We start from the raw sequence: 20,372 nt of genomic DNA, 5'->3' as shown, positions 1-20,372 counted from the left end.
ATGACATGAGTTTTCTTTGCAGATGCGGCTTCAGAAGCTGGGCTGGCCCTGGAGTTGGGTGCTTTTCTGCTGTGAGCCTTCTCAGGAGGCCTGTCAGCTCAATTCTGCATGCAGACCCTCTATTACGCGTGATGATATCAAAGTCAGAAAGCACACAGCTGGGTGTTTGGAGTTTGCAGCTTGATGTCTGGGAACTGTGTATTTGCAGTGGTGCAGCTGATGGCTGCTAAAAAAATAAAAATAAAAAAATAAATCAGCTTTTGATTTGTAAACTCAGCCAATTTGATCTGAAAGACATTGATAGGGGATAAATATAGCATTCCGCAGTGTCATATTGCCTCATATCTCGGCTGTTTGCTTTCTCTTTTTCTAAATCACTGGAGATACAAGCCAATACTGAGTGCTGATAACTTTGAAGGAGTTAATTGCTTTCAATGCCTCACCCAGATTAATTTAAGGGAATTCTATTGACTTAAGAGGCTCCTAAAGGGTTAAGGTTCTCCTGACACCATCGTACTCAGGATCAGATAAGAAGTCACCTTCACTACCTGGATTCCAACATCCTTGAGAAGTAGGGCAGCCTAGGATTTAGCCGTCAATACATTTTGTAGGGTAGGGGTTCTTAATCTGAGAATTGTGGAACTGTAACCCCAAGTGTTTTGAACACCAGGAAATAATATTATGCATACATGTATTGGTGTGTGTTTTCCCTAAGAGATTCTACAGCTCTCTGAAAAGGATGTAAAAGGAGCCCAGGACACACACGGCTTGGTATCCCCCTTGCTATGATCCTCTGTATCATCTCCTAGTGATGGTGCAGAACCAAATCCATGTCAACTCACATGTCTGCCAAGAAAAAGCCCTCAAAAATGTAGCTGATAGTAGGGAAAAGAACATCACTCCACAGGGAAGCAGAGCCTTATGTATGTTTCATTAAATATTTTGTGGAGGATGGGAAGTGAAATAACTTATAAATAATCCTTTTGAAGAATAGATATATCAATCTGGTGAGTTCTTTTTTCACTAAATGGGGGAAGGTCTTTTCCCATCAAAGCGTGAGTTGAAATGCACGGAGGATGCAAGGCTCTCCCGCTTCCTGCAGAGGCCCATGGCCACTAGCTGATGAACTAGAGGCTTCTTGCACATGGAAGAAGGAGGGAGGCCAGGCTTTCCCTTCGCAAGCAGCATCCTCAGATGCAGAGGAAAATGCAGGCTTTCCTGAAGAATCCCATTTATTAGTGATGGTATCAAGTAAAACTCAATGACAAGGGGACCCCTTGGGGGACAGAGGGAGTAGAAAACCTGGGGTGGGGTCAAATCTATAGTTAAGACAATCTAATGAATAAATTCAAATCAGATTCTGGGAGAAAACTACAAGGTGCCAGGAATACTAGAGGTGGAAGTGCCATCTGTGTATTTTCAATTGGCAAGGAGAGGACAGACACCAGCCCATGCGCAGAAGGGAATAACTTGGGAAACCACACAACAATTCTACAGAAGGGCAGGAAGCCTATTGGAGTAGGATCCTTCGGGCCTTGGGAGAAAGGGAGACATGACTAAAAACCCTTGTATTTGTAAGATTTAATTAAAGCCTTTGACTGTGGAAAAAAATGAACCTTTATAAACAGTTCCCAAAGTCTATTCTGCACCATAGCTACTTCCTACCAAATCATCCGCTGGAAACATGTGCATGGGCCCTGTCCAGTTATTTGTGAATGCCTCGCCCCTCTGTTCTTAGCATTCCACTGCCAGGTGGAATTTTCACCTACATTAAATCTATAAAAAGACAGTGTGTGGAAAGGAAAAGAAGAGCTGATTTACTCTTTTACTGGGCACACTACTACTGTGCCTTTCTACTTGACGTAAAATCTAAACATAGGCACGCACACCTGGGTCCTGGATAGAATGCAATGCATTGAAACAAGCAAACAAACATAGAACTCCTGAATCCTCAGTATGGCGATGTCTCTTAGGAACTGGTAGCCTTGAGTAAATAACTGGGCTTCAGTTCCCTCCTTAGTAAAATGTGGCTGTTTATTTATTACTGAAACACTCATATATGGGGTCTGAAAATTGTATGAGAGAAATTGTGCAAATATATGGAAGAAGGATTAACACATGGGAAATAATCTTTAAAATGTTAGAAGGAACAAACTAGAGGAAACGTTTTGGATACTCAAATCCTAAATAACAGCATCATATAAGGCCTACTCCTCTACTGCTTGTCCCCCCTCCCCAGGTAAACCTTTTAAATGCCATCTCCACATTGTAGATGGCCAGCTGTACTCATGATCTTCACATCTGCATGACCGTCCCTGGAGGACCTGCGGAGTCCCAGACCCATAACTGCCCATGGGATGCCTCCTCTGTACGCTTCCCAGACACCACAGGATGAATTCACCACCTTGCCCTTACATCTGCTCTCACTCCTGAGTCTAATCTCTCTTGGCAGTACTGCCAAATTCTCATTCTCGTAAGATAAGAGAGTTACATGGCTTGCTCTCTTTCCCTTATTCCTCACTTTCAATCAACAAACCCTGCTGTTTCCACTCACTTCACAGCTTCCAAATCCATTCTCTTCTTTTCCTCATCATTGTTACTGCCTTAATTCAGGCCCTCATTATCTACTCTGGATTATTACAATATCCTCTTTATGAGTCTCCATGCCTCCTGTTTATTCTTTTCTTTATTGCCAAAATAATTGTCAAAAATAAGAGTCAGTCCCACCTCTGCTTAAATCCTTCCACTGCTCTGCACTGCTCCGTGGCATGGAATGTGAAGGTTCCCTTGAGCTGGCTGTTGCCTACCTCTCCAGGTTCTTTATTACCATCTCACTTCCCCCTACACCCACTGGACACACCAGTGAAGTTCCTAAAACACGAGGCATTGTACTGATCTGTGCCTGTGTGTCTTCTCTTTTGTCCACCTTCAAATGTCTATGCAGCCTTCAAAACTATCCCAGCTATCACTGCTCCGGGAATGCTTTTGTCACATTCAAACTTCCGGACCTCCTCCTCCCCACACAGTTTCTTATTGTTTGTTTCTCTAGCATTGCTAATCACACCGTATTGTTATTATTTATACATGTTTACCCCACTGGACTCTACTTTCTAAGAGAGCAGAGACTCTTTCATGCACCTCTATATCTCCAACGTCTATAGCAGGTTTAGCACGTAGAAACGGCCACATGATCATGTGGGCAAAGGCTGAATGAATAAACTAGCTGACTAGAGTTTTTTTTTTTTTTTTTTTTAATACTTTAAGTTCTAGAGTACATGTGCACAACGTGCAGGTTTGTTACATATGTATACATGTGCTATGTTGGTGTGCTGCACCCATTAACTCATCATTTACATTAGGTATGTCTCCTAATGCTATCCTTCCCCCATACCCCCTCCCCACAATAGGACCCGGTGTGTGATTATCCCCTTCCTGTGTCCAAGTGATCTCATTGTTCAATTCCCACCTATGAGTGAGAACATGCAGTATTTGGTTTTCTGTTCTTGTGACAGTTTGCTGAGAATGATGGTTTCCAGCTGCATCCATGTCCCTACAAAGGACACAAACTCATCCTTTTTTATGGCTGCATAGTATTCCATGGTGTATATGTGCCACATTTTCTTAATCCAGTCTGTCACTGATGGACATTTGGGTTGATTCCAAGTCTTTGCTATTGTGAATAGTGCTGCAATAAACATACGTGTGCATGTGTCTTTATAGCAGCATGACTTATAATCCTTTGGGTATATACCCAGTAATGGGATGGCTGGGTCATATGGTATTTCTAGTTCTAGATCCTTGAGGAATCGCCACACTGTTTTCCACAATGGTTGAACTAGTTTACAGTCCCACCAACTGTGTAAAAGTGTTCCTATTTCTCGACATCCTCTCCAGCACCTGTTGTTTCCTGATTTTTTAAATGATTACCATTCTAACTGGTGTGAGATGGTATCTCGTTATGGTTTTGATTTGCATTTCTCTGATGGTGTGTGATGATGAGCATTTTTTCACGTGTCTGTTGGCTGTATGAATGTCTTCTTTTGAGAAGTGTCTGCTCATAGCCTTTGCCCACTTTTTGATGGGGTTGTTTTTTTCTTGTAAATTTGATTGAGTTCTTTGTAGGTTCTGGATATTAGCCCTTTGTCAGATGAGTAGATTGCAAAAATTTTCTCCCACTCTGTAGGTTGCCTGTTCACTCTGATGGTAGTTTCTTTTGCTGTGCAGAAGCTCTTTAGTTTAATTAGATCCCATTTGTCAATTTTGGCTTTTGTTGCCGTTGCTTTTGATGTTTTAGACATGAAGTCCTTGCCCATGCCTATGTCCTGAATGGTATTACCTAGGTTTTCTTCTAGGGTTTTTATGGTTTTAGGTCTAACATTTAAGTCTCTAATCCATCTTGAATTAATTTTCGTATAAGGAGTAAGGAAAGGATCCAGTTTCAGCTTTCTACTTATGACTAGCCAATTTTCCCAGCACCTTTTATTAAATAGGGAATCCTTTCCCCATTTCTTGTTTTTGGCTGACTAGAGTTTTGATGGCTGTTCTAGCCTATCATAATTCATCATGATATCATTATATCATATCAATTGTTAATCATATCAATGATTCAGAACACTCTTTGATGACCTTTAAGAAAACAGTGGATATATACATATTTTTAAGGTTTTTTTGTCTCATATGTGTCTCTGTGTGTGTGGAGGGGGGAGAGAAAGAGAGAGAGAGAGATAGAGAGAGAGAGAGAGACAGAAAGAGAGAGAGAGAAAGGGCTGGATTCATGAAGAGATGTCTTATAATCTCCTAAGGCTAAATAATTTCATTCCATATTTCCTAAGGGGGACTAAAAGAGCCTTCATTAAGCTAGGCTTGGAATGAATAAGAAAAGAGCCAAGCTTGGCCATCTTCACAAATATTCTTAGTTAAAAGCTCTTGTAGCCAATGTTCCTGCTTCCTTGGGATGCAGTGTGCCCTAATCAGAAGTGTCTCAGAGAGCTTTCTTATGTCATTATCAATTAGGTTGCATTTTTTCCTAGTGGAATCAGCCTGGTTATTCAGCTCTGTCTATTTGTAATTAGTAGTGGAATGATTGCAAGGAGTGAGATTAAACTCTCTACCTTCCTGGGACAGGCAAGGAAAAAACTGCCACCATTACTACAAAATGGGCATCGACATGCTCCTGTGACTTTCCTGCACCTGCTTGGTCTCAGGACTAAGGGCTTTGCCTGCCATTGACAGTGCTGTCCTTCCTGCCTCCTCCTGTCCTCAACTGCTCGATGTAAGTTGCATGAATTCCCATTCCTCTAGACTTCTTCAACCCCAGTAACTCTTCCTTCCCCATAATTCCAAGAGAAAATAAAGGAACATTTTACTGGATCTTGGAGGGAAAAAACTAGCAATCTTAACTGACGAGTTTTATTTTTTTATTTCAGTTCTAAATCTCAACTTCAGAAGACTAATTTCCACATCTAAGACTTGAATGGCACCTTCCATGGTACAGTACAAGAGCAGACAAGAGCTCATGCATCAACCAATGGAGTCAGCAGCTGATAAAAAAAGTGGGACAAAGGAATGAGGGGAGGAGAACGAGAGGAGAGTGTCAGAGAGCCAGAGAGCACAGGCAGATGATAAAATTACATGTCAAACAGAGAAAGCAACCAGAACACCCATGATTGCTGAAGGCAATTATTCAGTTGCTTAGGTAAATCAGAAGTTTGCTCCTATGACTACTGTGTTCTCATCAAAGCTCAAAGTCATAGTCACACCTTTGGGAGGTGTTAGCCTTAACCATGCTTTCCTATGATGCCTGTGGGGACTGCTAGCCTGCACACCACTGTAGCATCCTATGGTGCTTTGAAGACCCGGTATCAGCTCCAGTTACCACTCTTCTCCAGGAGACTTCCATAACCAATTCTGTAAAATAGGGTCAGCAAATGTTTTCTGTAAAAGATCAACTAGTATAATACATGTTTTAGGCTTTGCAGGCTGAGCGGCTTCTAGAGCAACTATTAAACTTGCCCCGGTAGCACAAAAGCAGTCACAGATAATACATAAATCAGTGAGTGTGGCTTCATTCCAAAAAACTTTACTTTTGGACAATGAAATTGTGATTTCATACAATCCTAATGTGTTGCAAAATAGTATCCTCCTTTTGACTGATACTCAATTATTTAAAAATGTAAAAAGAAAAAAGAATCTTACATTGCAGGCCATACAGAAAAGAGGCTGCAGGCTGAATCTGGTCCATGGGCTGTAGTTTGCTGACCTCTCCTGTAGAAGCATAAATCTCTAGTTATCTATGATTTCCTGTAGTCTCACAAATGCTCTTTCATATAGCCCCTCATCAGACTGCACTCCACATCCTCCCCATCCTTTCGCGGTCCTTCCATTCTGCACTCAGGAGCACCTCCTGCATCATCAGCACTCCCTGACAGCATCCAATTCTTGAAGAGATGCCTCCACCTCACTCTCATACTCAGGTGGGGACATGGGCTCTCCTGGAGACCTGTCCTGTCAAGTGGGCGCTACTGAATTTTCAAATGCCACACATATTTTTTTGTTGGTTGGTGTCTTTGTTTTCCAATTAAACTTCTGAGCTCGCTCCATCTTTTTCAAACCTTACATCTTTAAGGCTCATATTATCTAAATTACTACACCCCTGCCTTTTCCTCTTCCATCACATTTCTATTCTCTACTGACCTCCTGGTTATTATTTTTTTTTCTATTCAATAAAAACCTTTGCTTCTTAGAGTCTCCGTCTGCATCCTAACTCCTACCATTATTCTCTGTGACCTCCTTGTCCAGAAATACAATCCATCAAAAACCTGCCCCTCATATTCTTGATCTTATCTCCATGACTTTTTGCTCTGCTGTCTTCAATGACCTACTCCACATTCACACCTGAAACTTGTCAGAAACTGAACCACCTCTGAAGGCATTAATTTAAGCATCTCACTCTTTCCATAACTTCCTACCTTTTTAAAATCTTTGTTCAGTGGCTTGAGGGAACAATTATTTTTCTTCACCAAGGCTTTAAATCCCCTGATCCAACATTTTTCAGTTTTTTTTTTTTTACTTTTACATCCCTTTTGATAAAATTTATATTTTATAACCATCATTGTTATATCTCTCTGGAAAATACTCTCAACTCCTTCGCCTCCCTCCCTTTTTCCACTAGCCTGGGAAAACCGCATCCTAGATGAATCCAAATGTGTGTCTCCTCTGTGTCTGCTGTAGGAATATCACAAAAACAACCAAACTGACTTCTCCATACATTCATGCATGCCCACCTCAAGCAGGCATTCATAACTGCCCCGGACACTTGAGCATTCTCAAGGTCCATTTTTCTCCTTCTTCATGCTCTTCCAACTTCTCAGTGCCTTACCACCCTCTCCCTGCATCCATGCTGTCCTCCACTGAGGATCCTGTCTCCTGCTCCACTGAGGTGTGGAAGGGTCCGGAGAAGGGAGAATAGAGAAGCCATCAGACAGACTCATTTTCTCATGATCAAATGTACAGACCTACATTTGTGCTTGCCATGTCATTATCTCCAACATTTTAGAAAAGTTAGATTTCATGACCCATCATTGCAACTCTCATGAGGAAATACCCTCAACCCCTTCACTTCTATTCATACTTTACACTGTCTAACAAGTGTCTTCCCTTTCCGCTATCAAAAAAGCCAATCCCTCCTTTTGTTCTACGCATTTCTTTCTTTCTCACTTTTTCAAGGACTTCCTTCCATCAGTTACCTGGACTTTCTCCTAAATCTTCACCTGCTTTTGCTGTACTGGATCATTTTCATGGTTGCTCTCACACCTTCGAATGTCTGCCTGAACACCACTGTTTTCCACTGACCCCATGCTCCACAGCCTCTTTTCACAGTCAAGCTTCTCAGAACAGTTGTCCAAATGTGCTATCTCAGATTCTTCCCCTCACATTCGCATTTCAACCAGTCCAATCCAGCTTCTGTTCACACCTCTCCACTGAACCTACCCATTCCAAGGTCACTGAATGACTGCCATGTGTCCACATTCACGGCACACATCTTAGCATTTTCTTAAGAGACTTCTCAGCAGCAATATATATAGTCGACAACTCACTCCTATAAATGAGTTTTTCTTGGCTTTCATAACGCCATAATCTCTTAACTGCCCATCCACCTCTCTGGATAGTTCTTCAAAATCTCCTTTCCTGGCGTCTCCTCAGGGCTAGGTTCTAGGTATTCTTTTCTCACTGTACAATGATTTCCCAGGCAATATCATTTGTTCTGTGGCTTTGAACATTCAGGTTTATGGAAATAACTCACACATTTATATCTTCACCCTATTTCTCTACCATGAGCCCTACACTTACACAGGCAATTCCATGGTCACATGGAAGTCTCATAGTCACCCCACATTTAACATGTCCCACATGAAATTTTTCAAACTTCATCTTCCTTCAAATGTTCTTCTCCTTCAGTTTTTCTCTTATTCACAAATGGCACCTTTACCAGTCACATTTCTCAAAAAAAAAAAGTAGAAATCATACTCAATACTTAACAATCCCTGATTCCAATATCAAAGCCATCACCAAGTCTTATTAATTCTACCTCTAAAGTATGTCTTAAATCCATCCTCTTCTGTTGACTGATACTTCTATCATCTCATAATTTAGGGACAACTGGAGGGGTCTGCTGGACTTTTGCATTTATAAAACTTATTTACAAATATTATCTATTTTAATTTTTATTCAATAATAATATTAGGTAGGTGTCAACATCTGATCCATACTCATCTACCAGTCCATACGATACCATCATCCCAAACACAGCATAAATTCCTATACAGCCCATCATTATCTAATGCCTCTTTATTTCCTTATCATTTCTTCCTCACATTTTCCCATAGTTGGTTCAGATCTAATGGAAACAACTCATAATTCTAGAAGAATATCATCTTACCTTTTGTCCCTAGTTTTAGTCATATTATCACCTGGAAACACTCTATTTTTCAGGTTGTGCCTTATTTTTCTTTCTGGCTACAGCTTAAATTCCGCTCATATAGGAATCCTTCTGTAACTCTGCACATTCCCTGGGATAGCACCCCCACTTCCAATTCACTGCTCATCTTAACTGCTTGGTGCTTTTTAAGAATGGTAACACCTACTACATTATATTAAAATGGACTGGTTATTTATCTTTCCCTTCAGAGTAAAGCTCCATTAAAGAGAGATAATATTTCTCTATCTATAGCATATAGTACACAATATATAGTTGTTGAATGAATAAATGCACAAAAGTACAGCTGGTATGTTTCTTGCTCTCAATAAATTTGTAATTTACTAGGTCGATGTTAATTCTTCATCTATGCTTTTATGCACAGGGTCTATTAAAACAATACACTCAGTATCCAATGCATATTTAGAACTCCAAAATGAAGGACACCATCCTTATTAAGTTCTTTAATAACCCATGACAAACATAGCTGACTCTTTAGCCCTATTTCCTATTACTCCCGGCTCTCAATTTCCCCATATCAGCGATTTACCAAGGGCAGGGCAGTGGGAGATGCCTGCTCACTGACAGTGCTGAAAATTATATGTGTATTGTGATAATAAAAAAATTATTTTTTTTATTAACTGACTATCTTTTAGTCAGTCTTACTGTTATTATTTTTAATTCTCTACAAGACTTGCAGTCCAAGTTATTATGGGGTAACCACATCTTATCCTTTCTCTCCCATTCATTATAACTGACAAAATACATAAACAAAATATATGAGAGCTCTGAACATTAAACAATAGCAAGCAGCCTATGGAGGGAAATGAAAGCTTGAAGAAAGAACAACATAGCAGCAAGTGTCCTGTTGTTTGTTTTCCTCCTTCCGTTCCTGGCTTAAACTCAGAGCAGCCAGAATCCTAAAACTGTATAGCAGATGCCAACAGAAACAACAACAACAACAGCAACAAAAACAAAACAAAACAAACAAACAACTCTGGGATAAACTCTTTTTGGTCTGAGGATGTGGAAAGATAAGGCTTGTAGGATGGAGAGTCAGGGGAAATCCGTTTTCTTTCCTTCCCTTGGCCCTGCCCTGAGGTAAACCTCAGTCCTGAAGCTGCAGTCTTGCCGCAGTGGTGATAGTAACAGCAGTGGCCACAAAGACATCTAAAACTTAAAAGAAAAACTTCATGACCAGAGGAATTGAGTACAGGAGCCTCTGTGGTCTGAAAAGTGTAGAGGAATACCCATTAATTTTTTTCTTCTCTTTCTTCTCAACACTTTTCCCTGGAGTTGGACTCAGTCACAAGAAATTAGTAACATTAAGGTTATGGCAGGGGGTGAGGGGGTGGAGGACGGTGCTAATAGTCTTGCTTTCTAGGCAGATGGCAAAGAAAGGGGGCTCATGGGAGCTGGAGAGCCGGGGGAAATCACGGAGAGAAGGAGCTCAAGAAAGGAATCAGATATAGCAATGGATGAAGTCCCAGGTTCACTCTGAACTTGTGTGGAACTAACCCAGGACAGTACACCAAAGGCTTTGAGAACTGAACTCCTGTGTAAACCACCACCCAGAGTCTTAGTTGGCCAACTCTGCCTGTAATATTCTCAAAGGATCTTAACAGAATCTAGAGTCTAGTAAGATCAAAATGTGTACTACATAATCAAAAATTACTCATCCTACAAAGAACAAGGGGAAGCTAAATAATTCCCAAGGGAAAAGACAATTAATAGACACCATCCTTGAGAATTGTTGCAAATTGCCAGATCTTAAAGCAGCTAGTAAAACTATGCCCTGCAAAGTAAAGGTGAACACTTTTAAAACAAATACGATAGTGGACATTCTCAAGACAGAACTAGAAGCTGTACACAAGAAGCAAGTAAGAAAAACTAGGACTGACTTTTAGGTACTAATTGGATTGGTTTAATAGCAAAATAGAGATGATAGAGTAAAAAGTCAGTAAACTTAAAGATAAACATAAATTATCGGGCCAGGCGTGGTGGCTCACTCCTATAATCCTATCACTTTGGGAAGCTGGGGTGGGTGGATCACCAGAGGTCAGGAGTTCAAGACCAGCCTGGCCAACATGGTGAAACTCTGTCTCTACTAAAAATACAAAAATTAGCTAGGTGTGGTGGTGGGTGCCTGTAATCCCAGCTACTCAGGAGGCTGAGGCAGGAGAATTGCTTGAACCCGGGAGGTGGAGGTTGCAGTGAGCCAAGATCATGCCATTGCACTCTAGCCTGGGCAACAAAAGTGAAACTCTGTCTTAGAAAAAAAAAAAAAAAGGACAGAAAGAAAGAAAGAGAAAGAAAGAAAGAAAGAAAGAAAAGAAAGAAAGAAAGAAATTATTCAATCTAAACAACAGAAGTTAAAAGATGGGAATGGGTTTGACTTTAAAAAGGCACCCGGGAGGTGGAAGTTGCAGTGAGCCAAGATCGTGCCATTGCACTCCAGCCTGGGCAACAAAAGTGAAACTCTGTCTCAAAAAAAAAAAAAAAAACAAAAAAACAAAAAAAAGAAAGAAAGAAAGGAAGAAAAGAAAAGAGAAAAGAAAGAAAGAAATTATCCAATTTAAACAACAGAGGTTAAAAGATGGGAAAGGGTTTGACTTTAAAAAGACAACAAAAGAAATGTTTTCGGGTGAAACTATTGTGTATTCTGTTCCAGTGGTGTTCTATACATGAATCAATGTACATGTTAAAACATACAGGCACAGAAATATGCATTAGAAAAGTAGCTAAGTTTAGTAGCTAAGACTGTATGGTATACCATAGGTGCCAAAGAAATTGTATTTCATATGTCAGAATCTTGGATGTTCTTAAGTTTTACAGCTTCTTAAGGTCTACTTGCCCTTTAAGTTTAAGTAAATCTTCTGAATCTTCTGGGCACTGAGAAACTCCACATTCTCCAATGGCTTCGGGCATCTTGGTAAGCCTGCATGAGTCTTGGCTTCCATGGCACTTGGCTTTCTATTCCACTAAGAATCATATTCTCCACGATGTGGCTTGCATCCTGCCCAGGCGATTCCCTGCCATGCTGGTTGGCAGGACTGTCTGCTCCAATCCCCAGAGAAACACTGACACTAGGCTCTGTGCACTGCACACAATACTAAACAGTTTTGTAAAAAGAGATTATTTTTCACAAAGCATATAAAGAAACTGAAATTTTACTTTCAATAATTTTTGTCTCTAGGGACAATGTATATCAAACCCTTGAACCACATAAATGTTTATTAAATGAATAGCCTCAATTATTCTTCCATATTCTTCAAAATAGACACAGATACGCCAAACAAATCCTCAGCACACTATGGTTCTCCGGCTTTTCCTGTATACCCATATCCTGCATTTGGATATGCATACCGACCCAAAATTGTGAGCTCATGAAATGTAAGCTTATTAGAGACACATTCACACGCACGCTCACACATGCATGTTAGCACGCTTTTTCTTTCTCTATTTATCAGAATACTTAGATCTGTCATTTATTTCAAGTTTAAGTCCATTTTTCAGATGTTCTATATGCATAGTGTTAAAAGTTCCTCATTCATTTGTACTTGACTCCCTGAAATTGTATTTTTTAGGGGCTGTTCAGTCTCTCTGATCCTTTTCTCAGGCCTTTTAAGCATTTTTTTTTTTTACAATCTAAACTCGATTTTCCCCCCAAGAATTTGCAGAACTTAAACCTTAGATGGCATGGCACATATGCAGCTTTGGGGCGCTCTGTTTAGTCACATGCACACCCAGCCTGACATGCATGCCAGGAGCTGGATAAAAGAATGCTTCTCTCAAATCATTAGAAGGAAATGCACCCAGACAGAACATCTGGGTCCTGAGCGCAATGCGTCTTCCATTATTCATTCTTCACATAATGAAAAATAAGCATTTGGAAAACCCAGCATACTCCGCTTACCAAAATCATAATTCTCACTATGATCATCATTATTTCACCATAATGTGTGCCTGAGAAAAGCACTCAGCTTTACACCCACCAGGACGGAAACTGGCCTTGCCTAAAGGGCTTAAGGACTGGTTAGACAGATCTGACGAGGGAGGATGATGGATGAGCATCAGACAGCACATTCTCTGTCATCGACAGCCTGAGGGGTCTCAAATGGTCTAGAAAATATTTTGAAGAATAAATACACACTAAGGAGGAATTTAGAGGAGGAAGTCCTTGTTCATGTACCAGGGAAAGGATTTTCTATAGCTGAGTCATTTCAAGAGTGAGAAGGCACCAAAGAAGAAAAGCATCTTCAAAGAAGGACCAAAAGGCAGAAGTGCTGGAAAGGTAGAATAGCCAGGGTTCTCAGGGATCCTGTGAGCAGATGGCGGGGCTTCCTAAGTCTGATGCATCTCCCTAGTTTGTTTTCTCACTGGGTACACCGTTGTCCTGGTGGTCAGGTGGATTCAACGCTGGGCACTGCTCTAGCCACTGCGATGTTCAGCATTCCTGGCCCCTCTGACACAGGGGGCCAGTAGAGCCATGCGGTCATTCTGGTGGGCTCGCGCATATTCAAATATCCCCCAGAGATGGTGCCCAGTTGAAACCCATTGAGTATCAGAAGTATCAAAAGTTCTACTAGCAACAACAGAGTGGTAAGGCAAAAATAAGTGGGCCACATTTGCACATTGAGACTGTGTGTGTTTGGGGGTGGGGGACATGCAAAGTATGTTGAATTTCATGTTCTTCTCTAGCTTTTACCTAAGTGGAGCTTCTGTGTTACTCCTAAATCTCCTTCCTTTGAATCTTTCAATCCTTCATTCAGGTCCTCTTCCAAGAAAGGGCCAGAAACACAATCCCATTTGAAAAGAACTACTAGTATTTCTAAACTGTTCTCATGAGATAAAGTGCAGAGTGGCAGCCTGCTGTGACAGACAGAAAGAGCCCACACCGCCATGGGCCAGACTCGTTCACGTTTAGTTTGTCACTGTGTTACCCTGAGTGAGTCTCTTCCTGACAACATGAGAGGGATGTAATATTAGACTGTGAAGTTTATAGATCAGGTTAAATGTTTTCAATATATGGATGCATTCTGTAAATTGTACTCCACTGTGTGGATATTAGAAGTTATTATTTCACAGAAACCAGAGACTCAAACTAAAAGTACTGATGGTCAAATGTCAGCCAGCAGCCAAGCCAAGTGCTTGGGGTGACAGGTCTTCCTCGCAGCCGGAAGCTCTTGGTTTGCAGATGCCCACTGACTCTGCAAACTCCAGCCCTGAGTGGAACTCCATTTTTCTCATGATGCAGCCGGGATAAGCCAGAGTGGCTACATTAACAAGATTACCATCTACAAGAGGCTGGACTGTGCCTTGAATTGTAAAGATCCTGGTGGAGTGAGACTCATCTGTCAAGGTTGGGAGAGGCAGACAGCCTGAGGGACAGGGACCGGCAGCAAATATGCCCAGAAGAGAGACGGAGAAGATTCATGTCCTACCTGAGAAAAGGGGAGTGATGTAAAGAATAAATGATCTCCTGTGTGTCCTTTGGTCCCAAGAGCTAAACTCATTTTGCCAATTTGATGCCTGGGGAATCGCTGTGAATATAACCCATGGAGAAAAAGTGATGTGTGATGGGTGGTGCCCGACACATGGCAAGTCCAGGTGCACCGATGCCCCAATCTGGGTGCTCATGAACAGCAGGGAGTGAGCCTCAGGCTGGCGAGGGGTGGCTGTGACAGTGACAGGAACAGTGCCATCTGGGTCAGGGCTGCAAAGGAGGAGGACCCTTAGAAAAACAGAGTTGGTCAGAGCCAGAAGCATTTCATTCCTCCTTCTTCAAGATGTGCGTGACAGTTAACAACAACAAAAAGGTGAGAAGAGAGAGGTACAAAGAGAGCTCAGAGCAGAGGCTGCCCATCTTCCTGTGACCACAGGGTGGAGAGGAAGCCTGGTGGGCATGAGAACCAGGTAGGACAGCTCCCAGTCAACATCAATGTGAAGGCACAAAGAGGGCAAGGCAGGGGTCCAGGCCTCCGAGGGGCAGATGGGCTGAGAGACCACTACTGAGGATGCCCCTTGAGAGAGGGGAGTCCAGGTGGGAAGACGTGGGTAGCAGGGAAGCCAAAGCTGGGAGGGTCTGAGTGGAAAGCACCTGCAGGCAGTGTCCTCTGCTCCTCACACTGCTCTTTCTGCTGCATCTCTGGGTCCTGTGAGCACAGTCCCAGAGTGAACCTTCCTGCTCCTGCTCATGCTTCTCCAGGTGGATGAGCTCCCCATCTCTCTTCTAGCTGTGCTTTCCTCATTGTGTGCTGTGGCAAATTTACCAACACACATTCCTAAGTCATGCACGTATCCACAGCACTCAGCCTCGTGGCTGTGCAGCAGTTGCGGTGCTGGGCGTCCGAAGTGGGTCTCCGGGAGGCAGGCGTGGAAACCCTGGCCAGCCCCACCCTTCTCCCCAAAGCCACTGTGGGGGAAGAGTCAGGTGGGGTTTGCAATGTGAGAGTTGGAGGAGCAGAGGGGAGGGACTGACCAGCTGTTATGGGCTGATTTGTGCTCCCACCCCAAATCTGTAAGTTGAAGTCCTAACCACCAGTATCACAGTGTGAGGGCATTTGGAAACAGTCTCCTTAAGTACGTCAAGCAGTTAAACTGAGGTCATTGGGGTGGGCCCGATCAAATAGGACTGGTGTCCTTATAAGAAGAGATCAGGACACAGAGATGCAGAGGGAAGACCTGTGAAAACACAGGGAGAAGGTGGCCACCTACATGCCAAGGAGAGAGATCCTCCTAGAAATCAACCAGGCCAACAGTTTTAGCTCAGACTTCTGGCCTCCAGATTTGTAAGACAATGCGTTGGAATTGTCGCAGCCCTCCAGGCTATGGTACTTTGTTACCACAGCGCTAGCAACCAGTACAGTGGGTGTCCAAGGGAAAGCCCAGAATAGGGAGGAGGCTCACCTTGCAGGGCTTACTGTGTGCCAGCTCTTTCCCATACCTCATTTCATTTTAATCCCCACAAAATCATCCCCTACAGATCCTGGGGCTGAGGCCCCAGGGGCTGGGACAGTCCTTTGGAAGTGGTGAGGCTTTCTACAAGCACTGGGCAGCTGCCTCAGAGGGCGGAAGGAGAGGAGAGGGAGAAGCCCAAGAGGAGGAAGGGAGGCCAGGAAAAGGGCAGGATGGAGGGAATCACTGAGATAGAGCCCCTATCTGATGACAGAACAGGCGCTCCCACGGGGCCTGGGCAAGACCTGAGTGTCTCATCCGCAGCCACGGTTACTGGCAGGACGTTTCCACTTTCCCTCAAAAGCCCCCATTGAACAGGAGGGCACATTTCAGACCTGCCCATCTTAGCCTCTCCTCCTATCCCTCTTCACTAAAAGCATTTTCAGTCCCTGAGCTTCACTTAGAACAGGGTGCTAAGAAGTACCGCCTAGAGGTGGAAGCAACTGCAGGGAGAATTGGACGCTTCTTTTCTTTTATTCATCATTTAGGAATATAACCATGATGCAGTTCTTTTTTAAGACGCCAAATTCTTCATCCAAATTGTTATTGAAGCATAAACAGGCATCACATTTTGCACATCATCCCGAGCTCCTTGATCTCTGACTGCTGTCATAATTGTCTTACTTGACAAAGAAGATGAGGCACCAAGCTCTAACTAGAACAATGAATCTGTGCTTCTCCGAGAGGTGGTGCTAATTATCTTGAGCCACTCACTGAGAACTATTGGGTTGGCTAAAGTAGGTTATGATTTTACCAACTTGGAAAAAATTAAGAATTTGCCAGATGTTTAGTTTATATACTATATGATAGAAATTGCCCCTGTTGACCGGGCATGGTGGCTCATGCCTGTAATCCCGGCACTTTGGGAAGCTGAGGCAGGCAGACCACGAGGTTAAGAGATTGAGACCATCCTGGCCAACATGGTGAAACCCCGTCTCTACTAAAAATACAAAAATTAGCTGGGCATGGTGGCGCGCACCTGTAGTCCCAGCTACTCAGGAGGCTGAGGCAGGAGAATCGCTTGAACCCAGGAGGCAAAGGTTGCAGTGAGCCAAAATTGTGCCACTGCACTCCAGCATGGAGACAGAACGAGGCACCATCTCAAAAAAAAAAAAAAAAAAAAAAAAAAAAAAAAAAAAAAAGGAATTTCACCTGTTTTATCTCTTCCAAGTACATTAAATTATATGAACACATGTTGATAAAGTTGTCTAACCTGTATCTATTACAAAACTCAATTAAAATGGCATATATTATATAAACACACATATCATTTGGAGTTAAGAAGTTAAGTTAATGCCTATTAATAGGCATTCATAGGTAGTGAGATTTTGTGTAGATATGCTTCTGTTTTAAACGGGCTAAATATTCAATTTATCACTTTACCTGTCCTATATTTTTTCTAAACCATCTTCCTCTTTCTACTGTTGACACAAAGGAAAGTTATTCCAATTGAGTTGAAACATCCCACATTTTTAATTAATCTAGTTGGAATTAATGATGTTTCACTGTTTGGGCAATGAGATTTTTTTTGGAAAACATGAGATTTTCAAGACACAAGCTGCTCAGGGAGCGTATTTCTGTTCAGAGAGTTGTCGTAGACAAAAATCTGCTATTTGAGGAGGGGGCTGGGATTGTCATCTGAAAGCTCCTAATGATCAGCATTGTACATCACAATAAAGAATGTGTCTTTGTATAAACTTGGAAACCAGAACAATTTATAGCTATTTCAAGTTATCCACTGGCTTCCAGACACAAGCTATTCCCTCAAGAGCTCTAGCTCAGCTGCTCTGATGACAAGAGAATTTCTGAAGAATATTTCATGGAGATTTTTAAAAATGTTTACAACAATGCAAATATTGATGTCTCAGCCCAGTCAATATGACAATTTATTGTCCTTCAATACAAACATTGAGCCAGGCTCCCTATTGGTCAATATCTGCACTCAGGTAAATAAATCTTTATACTGACTTCAGCAGCTGTCAATAGCTACTTATTCCAGATAAGTAAAAGTAAAAACAGGAAGCATTATTTATTTTTTGAGGCAAAATAGCAACTAGTTACATAAAGACCCGGCAGCATTTCTGAAATATCAATACGTGTTGCTTTTGGCAATGAAACACAACAATACGATAAGATGTGGGCTTAAAGCTCACAGGTTGAACGTTTGGAAGCAGAAATTAATAAAAATAAATTTTATCTATGTTATTAATATCACAATACTTTTTTGGGATGGGAAGAATTCCAAGATTTCTTTTTCTTTTTATCATGTGTGAAGTCAATTTTTGATAGTCCTCATTAACTGTGAGAATTCACAAGCCTATATTCCTGAACACTTCCTAGATGATGCAATTAACCCTTATTCCAAACCTAAAAGAAAAATATGTCTGTGCTCGACCCATGTATGATGTGAAAGCTTTTACTGTCTGGTCATGCTTTGGGCTCCACATATTGTGCTTTGGAATCAAGCTTCAAGGACAATTTCTGGGCATCAGCTTCTGCATTTTTAGATATCTATTCTTACAGACTGGGGTTCTGTAGATGAAAGAAGGTTATTCCACAGTAATTGTGCAGTGGATGGACAAGGAACTCAATCATCTATTAAAATGATTTGAAGATAACAAATGTTTCTGTGTTACTTGCATCTGAATTGTGAAAAACATAGATGTATATGATGCATACATTCATAGATACTGTATATGATGCATACATTCATAGATACTGTATATGATGCATACATTCATAGATACTGTATATGATGCATACATTCATAGATACTGTATATGATGCATACATTCATAGATACTGAACTCTTTTGGAGGCACTCTGAGCTTTTGTGTGCACAGAATTGATTTACCTAGACACTGTCAGATATTTACTTAAAAATGATAATATATTAAGAAAAGTATGAATGTTACTTCCCTGTAAGAAAACTCCTGAAACCTTCAGGCTTGTGATTATGCTTCACTAATTGGTGTGTGGACTCACTGGGCTAACAGAAAATTTAGCTAATCAAAACGCAGCCGTGCTCTGAAGAACCACTGGTCACACCCAGGGTCATTCCTTCAAAGCTGTTAGCAGAATTCAGTTACTGAAGGAGTGACGCTCCATGTTGATGTGGCACTTTCAAAGCAGCATATGCCAAATAAAATTAAATGAACATTTATGCTCGTTATAAAAATGTCTACAGTGCAATAGGGGCTGGAAAAAGAAAATGAGGTTTTAAAAAATATAAAAGCTGCTAATGGTGAGAGAATGTTATTTGCCTCAAGCATGATTTTCCTCTAGAGGTTTCTTAGCCAATGACTGCCCTGTGAGCAATGACTATCGAATCTGAGGAACAGGTACAGGTGGCTTTGAAATCTGGGGTGGGGTCTACAGAACCACAAACAAATGAAAGCTATCCCGACAATCCACAATAAGACTATCAGAGACCGGGCGTGGTGACTCAGGCCTGTAATCCCAGCGCTTTGGGAGACGAAGGCCAGCTGATCACCTGAGGTTAGCAATTCTAGACCAGCCTGGCCAAAATGGTGAAACCCTGTCTCTACTAAAAATACAAAAATCAGCTGGGTGTGGTGGCGTGCGCCAGTAATCCCAGCTACTTGGGAGGCTGAGATAGGAGAATTGAACCCGGGAGGCGGCGGTTGCAGTGAGCCAAGATCACGCCACTGCACTCCAGCCTAGGTGACAGGGCGGGACTCCACCTCAAAAAAAGAGAGAGAGAGAAAAAAAGAAGAGTATCAGGACAGTGTGAGGCCAGGCGATGTCTCTGGTAGACTCAGAGGGTGCTCAGACTAGGATTACCTGAAAATCTAAAGAGCTGGTTCACTGTAGGCGAGCAAACAGCATGTTTCTGCTGGAGTGTCCTATACTTTCACCATGTTACATTACTATTTTGAGTGGGGGATACTGATGTCAACACAGCTTTCAGGATAAATCCAAGGAGCTTTGCTAGAAAACCTCAGATTTACTTTCTGGCATTATGCAAACTAGTAAATCACAATCCTTGCCCTGTATGTACAGAAGAATTTCTCTAATGACCTCAGCTAAGATCCATCAAGGGGAATTTTCTCTCATCAACTATTTAACAACACTAACTGAGCACCCATGATAGTCCAGAGGTGATTTAAAAATTCAACCGTGTTGTTATGAGCATGTCCCATGAGCTGGAGACAGACTATCAATGAAGTCCTGTTTACCATGGCAGTCTGTTTCAACAACAGTGACCGGCATACAGCAGGAGTTATTGGTCATTATTTGTTGAATGAATTAATAAATAGATGATTACTGAGGTAATCCTCACCATTAAGAGATGGATAGCCCACAGAGAGTTCTGTGATACAATTATTATAACACAATGTGAAACTTTATATGGAAGGTATGCAAAGGAAATGCAGAGTGTTAAGTCCACAAATCTACAGAGTTCTTGTGTTTGTTTGTT

At 41.8% G+C, this 20,372-nt stretch overlaps 1 protein-coding gene and 1 long non-coding RNA gene across 9 annotated transcripts in view; both read right to left on the bottom strand.

The window, feature by feature from the left end:
* The window catches only part of NTM (neurotrimin), a 1,227,126-nt gene that overhangs the window by 31,282 nt on the left and 1,175,472 nt on the right, over window positions 1-20,372 (bottom strand). The window lies entirely within an intron of this gene.
* On the bottom strand, window positions 11,700-15,741 carry LOC140713154 (uncharacterized). The gene is made up of 3 exons (XR_012095026.1): window positions 15,685-15,741; window positions 15,075-15,389; window positions 11,700-12,086 (listed from the first exon to the last, which is right to left on the bottom strand). It is a non-coding gene; the product is annotated as an uncharacterized lncRNA (long non-coding RNA).

Source organism: Chlorocebus sabaeus, chromosome 1 (genome assembly GCF_047675955.1).
Source record: "Chlorocebus sabaeus isolate Y175 chromosome 1, mChlSab1.0.hap1, whole genome shotgun sequence".
Classification (NCBI taxonomy): domain Eukaryota; kingdom Metazoa; phylum Chordata; class Mammalia; order Primates; family Cercopithecidae; genus Chlorocebus; species Chlorocebus sabaeus.
The sequence above is the reverse complement of the archived record's forward strand: the minus strand, read 5'-3'. Positions and strand labels throughout refer to the sequence as shown.